At 34.5% G+C, this 5,559-nt stretch overlaps 1 non-coding gene across 1 annotated transcript; it reads right to left on the bottom strand.

Annotated features, from left to right (window-relative positions):
- Positions 1 to 4,613: 4,613 nt before the first annotated feature.
- Positions 4,614 to 4,687, bottom strand: TRNAN-AUU (transfer RNA asparagine (anticodon AUU)). Its single transcript has one exon. It is a non-coding gene; the product is annotated as a tRNA-Asn (tRNA).
- Positions 4,688 to 5,559: the final 872 nt, after the last annotated feature.

Below are 5,559 nucleotides of genomic sequence, written 5' to 3'. Positions count from 1 at the left end.
CACAGAGACACTTTGCGAAAGTCCATACTGACAAAGGCTAATAAGCATTCATCTAAAACGTTTCCTAGAAAAACTTTAAAAAGTCAATAATCTGGAGAGTTTTTGTAAGATGTTTCTTCCATCAACCAACGAAGAAACACATTGGTACTTTCCCATGATGAGTGAGTGCTTCAGGATCTCTTGCACTTACATGTGCAGCAGAGTACTGCAATGGAAGCATGCTGGGCCCATAACCCAGAGGTAGGCAGATTGAAACTATCCTCTGCTATATGCATTTTTTTTTTGTTAATTAAAGTAATCCAAAACTGGGATTGATATTTTGTCTCTTTCATTTTTACTTAAAGTACAATAACTTTTACCATTTTAATTTGTTTTAATAGTATATTGACAGTATTGTTTTCTTTCAAAAATCCACTTCATTTTCTTTACCCTATTATTAAAATGGTAATTGACAAAAACAAACTACATTGTCACCAGAAGAGCAATACAAAATGTACAAGTGATATATTAAAATCATCTTTCCAGCTTGAATTTCAATGATGCATTGGGTCAACAATTTTGTGAGAAACATCTTCACCCTTAAATAAAGATTTTCTTAATTCCTTACCTGTGTGCTAATTAGATATCACCTTGTTTTCACATTAAACAGACTTCCACATGAGAAAGCAGCAAGGATGCAGTGGCGTTAATGTTTCCTGGTGTCAACCTGTATTATTTCAGTAGACATTGAAATGAGGATACATCTTGCTGCCTTTCCAATGAAGCAAGTTTAATTTAGTAATAGGTGAAAAACCATCCCTACAAAGGTGTTAATCAGAGACTTGGCTTTGTGGACACTTTTCAGAGAACAAATTTGTTAGCATAAAAATAAAGCCAGAAAATGAAGAGCTGTTTAATCACGCAATTTGATTTTTTTGCCAGCATATTTCTTTTTCTCTGCATCCCACTGCTAAATTGTGCTTCCTAGATGTTTTTATAAAATCACTGAATCAAATCTAACTCTGATTACATCAGAGAAGGCCAGGTACCCTACACCATAACAGGGGGTATGAAATTTGACTTGTCTACTTAAAGATCACCAAAATCTGATAACAAGGTCAAGTACGTCCCTGGGTGGAATTGAACCACCGACCTTTTGATTAATAGCCGTACACACTAACTGATTGCGCCACAGAGACACTTTGCAAAAGTCCATACTGACAAATGCTAATAAGCATTCATCTAAAACGTTTCCTAGAAAAACTTAAAAAAGTCAATAATCTGGAGAGTTTTTGTAAGATGTTTCTTCTATCAACCAATGAAGAAACACATTGGTACTTTCCCATGATGAGTGAGTGCTTCAGGATCTCTTGCACTTACATGTGCAGCAGAGTACAGCAATGGAAGCATGCTGGGCCCATAACCCAGAGGTAGGCAGATTGAAACTATCCTCTGCTATATGCATTTTTTTGTTTGTTAATTAAAGTAATCCAAAACTGGGATTGATATTTTGGCTCTTTTATTTTTACTTAAAGTACAATAACTTTTACCATTTTAATTTGTTTTAATAGTATATTGACAGTATTGTTTTCTTTCAAAAATCCACTTAATTTTCTTTACCCTATTATTAAAATGGTAATTGACAAAAACAAACTACATTGTCACCAGAAGAGCAATACAAAATGTACAAGTGATATATTAAAATCATCTTTCCAGCTTGAATTTCAATGATGCATTGGGGCAACGATTTTGTGAGAAACATCTTCACCCTTAAATAAAGATTTTCTTAATTCCTTACCTGTGTGCTAATTAGATATCACCTTGTTTTCACATTAAACAGACTTCCACATGAGAAAGCAGCAAGGATGCAGTGGCGTTAATGTTTCCTGGTGTCAACCTGTATTATTTCAGTAGACATTGAAATGAGGATGCATCTTGCTGCCTTTCCAATGAAGCAAGTTTAATTTAGTAATAGGTGAAAAACCATCCTTACAAAGGTGTTAATCAGAGACTTGGCTTTGTGGACACTTTTCAGAGAACAAATTTGTTAGCATAAAAATAAAGCCAGAAAATAAAGAGCTGTTTAATCACTCAATTGGAGTTTTCTGCCAGCATATTTTTTTTCTCTGCAAACCACTGCTAAATTGTGCTTCCTAGCTGTTTTTATAAAATCACTGAATCAAATCTAACTCTGATTACATCAGAGAAGGCCAGGTACCCTACACCATAACAGGGGGTTTGAAATTTTGACTTGTCTACTTAGAAATCACCAAAATCTGATAACAAGGTCAATTAGGTCCCTGGGTGGGATTGAACCACCAACCTTTTGGTTAATAGCCGTACATACTAACTGATTGCGCCACAGAGACACTTTGCAAAAGTACATACTGACAAAGGCTAATAAGCATTCATCTAAAACGTTTCCTAGAAAAACTTTAAAAAGTCAATAATCTGGAGAGTTTTTGTAAGATGTTTCTTCCATCAACCAACGAAGAAACACATTGGTACTTTCCCATGATGAGTGAGTGCTTCAGGATCTCTTGCACTTACATGTGCAGCAGAGTACAGCAATGGAAGCATGCTGGGCCCATAACCCAGAGGTAGGCAGATTGAAACTATCTTCTGCTATATGCATTTTTTTTTGTTAATTAAAGTAATCCAAAACTGGGATTGATATTTTGGCTCTTTTATTTTTACTTAAAGTACAACAACTTTTACCATTTTAATTTGTTTTAATAGTATATTGACAGTATTGTTTTCTTTCAAAAATCCACTTCATTTTCTTTACCCTATTATTAAAATGGTAATTGACAAAAACAAACTACATTGTCACCAGAAGAGCAATACAAAATGTACAAGTGATATATTAAAATCATCTTTCCAGCTTGAATTTCAATGATGCATTGGGGCAACGATTTTGTGAGAAACATCTTCACCCTTAAATAAAGATTTTCTTAATTCCTTACCTGTGTGCTAATTAGATATCACCTTGTTTTCATATTAAACAGACTTCCACATGAGAAAGCAGCAAGGATGCAGTGGCGTTAATGTTTCCTGGTGTCAACTTGTATTATTTCAGTAGACATTGAAATGAGGATGCATCTTGCTGCCTTTCCAATGAAGCAAGTTTAATTTAGTAATAGGTGAAAAACCATCCTTACAAAGGTGTTAATCAGAGACTTGGCTTTGTGGACACTTTTCAGAGAACAAATTTGTTAGCATAAAAATAAAGCCAGAAAATGAAGAGCTGTTTAATCACTCAATTGGATTTTTCTGCCAGCATATTTTTTTTCTCTGCAACCCACTGCTAAATTGTGCTTCCAAGCTGTTTTTATAAAATCACTGAATCAAATCTAACTCTGATTACATCAGAGAAGGCCAGGTACCCTACACCGTAACAGGGGGTTTGAAATTTTGACTTGTCTACTTAAAGATCACCAAAATCTGATAACAAGGGAAATTAGGTCCCTGGGTGGGATTGAACCACCAACCTTATGGTTAATAGCCGTACATACTAACTGATTGCGCCACAGAGACATTTTGCAAAAGTCCATACTGACAAAGGCTAATAAGCATTCATCTAAAACGTTTCCTAGAAAAACTTTAAAAAGTCAATAATCTGGAGAGTTTTTGTAAGATGTTTCTTCCATCAACCAACGAAGAAACACATTGGTACTTTCCCATGATGAGTGAGTGCTTCAGGATCTCTTGCACTTACATGTGCAGCAGAGTACTGCAATGGAAGCATGATGGGCCCATAACCCAGAGGTAGGCAGATTGAAACTATCCTCTGCTATATGCATTTTTTTTTGTTAATTAAAGTAATCCAAAACTGGGATTGATATTTTGTCTCTTTTATTTTTACTTAAAGTACAATAACTTTTACCATTTTAATTTGTTTTAATAGTATATTGACAGTATTGTTTTCTTTCAAAAATCCACTTCATTTTCTTTACCCTATTATTAAAATGGTAATTGACAAAAACAAACTACATTGTCACCAGAAGAGCAATACAAAATGTACAAGTGATATATTAAAATCATCTTTCCAGCTTGAATTTCAATGATGCATTGGGTCAACAAATTTGTGAGAAACATCTTCACCCTTAAATAAAGATTTTCTTAATTCCTTACCTGTGTGCTAATTAGATATCACCTTGTTTTCACATTAAACAGACTTCCACATGAGAAAGCAGCAAGGAAGCAGTGGCGTTAATGTTTCCTGGTGTCAACTTGTATTATTTCAGTAGACATTGAAATGAGGATGCATCTTGCTGCCTTTCCAATGAAGCAAGTTTAATTTAGTAATAGGTGAAAAACCATCCTTACAAAGGTGTTAATCAGAGACTTGGCTTTGTGGACACTTTTCAGAGAACAAATTTGTTAGCATAAAAATAAAGCCAGAAAATGAAGAGCTGTTTAATCACTCGATTGGATTTTTCTGCCAGCATATTTTTTTTCTCTGCAACCCACTGCTAAATTGTGCTTCCTAGCTGTTTTTTTTATAAAATCACTGAATCAAATCTAACTCTGATTACATCAGAGAAGGCCATGTACCCTACACCATAAGAGGGGGTTTGAAATTTTGACTTGTCTACTTAAATATCACCAAAATCTGATCACAAGTTTAATTAGGTCCCTGGGTGGGATTGAACCACCAACCTTTCGGTTAATAGCCGAACACACTAACCGATTGCGCCACAGAGACACTTTGCAAAAAGTGCCTACTGACAAAGGCTAATAAGCATACATCTAGAACGTTTCCTAGAAAAACATTAAAAAATCAATAATCTGGAGAGTTTTTGTAAGATGTTTCTTCCATCAACTAACGAATAAACACATTGGTACTTTCCCATGATGAGTGAGTGCTTCAGGATCTCTTGCACTTACATGTGCAGCAGAGTACTGCAATGGAAGCATGCTGGACCCATAACCCAGAGGTAGGCAGATTGAAACTATCCTTTGCTATATGCATTTTTTTTGTTAATTTAAGTAATCAAAACTGGGATTGATATTTTTGCTCTTTTATTTTTACTTAAAGTACAATAACTTTTACCATTTTAATTTGTTTTAATAGTATATTGACAGTATAGTTTTCTTTCAAAAATCCACTTAATTTTCTTTACCCTGTTATTAAAATGGTAATTGACAAAAAAAACTACATTGTCACCAGAAGAGCAATACAAAATGTACAAGTGATATATTAAAATCATCTTTCCAGCTTGAATTTCAATGATGCATTGGGGCAACAATTTTGTGAGAAACATCTTCACCCTTAAATAAAGATTTTCGTAATTCCTTACCTGTGTGCTAATTAGATATCACCTTGTTTTCACATTAAACAGACTTCCACATGAGAAAGCAGCAAGGATGCAGTGGCGTTAATGTTTCCTGGTGTCAACCTGTATTATTTCAGTAGACATTGAAATGAGGATGCATCTTGCTGCCTTTCCAATGAAGCAAGTTTAATTTAGTAATAGGTGAAAAACCATCCCTACAAAGGTGTTAATCAGAGACTTGGCTTTGTGGACACTTTTCAGAGAACAAATTTGTTAGCATAAAAATAAAGCAAGAAAATTA

This window comes from Pseudophryne corroboree, unplaced genomic scaffold (genome assembly GCF_028390025.1).
Source record: "Pseudophryne corroboree isolate aPseCor3 unplaced genomic scaffold, aPseCor3.hap2 scaffold_375, whole genome shotgun sequence".
NCBI lineage: Eukaryota > Metazoa > Chordata > Amphibia > Anura > Myobatrachidae > Pseudophryne > Pseudophryne corroboree.
The sequence above is the reverse complement of the archived record's forward strand: the minus strand, read 5'-3'. Positions and strand labels throughout refer to the sequence as shown.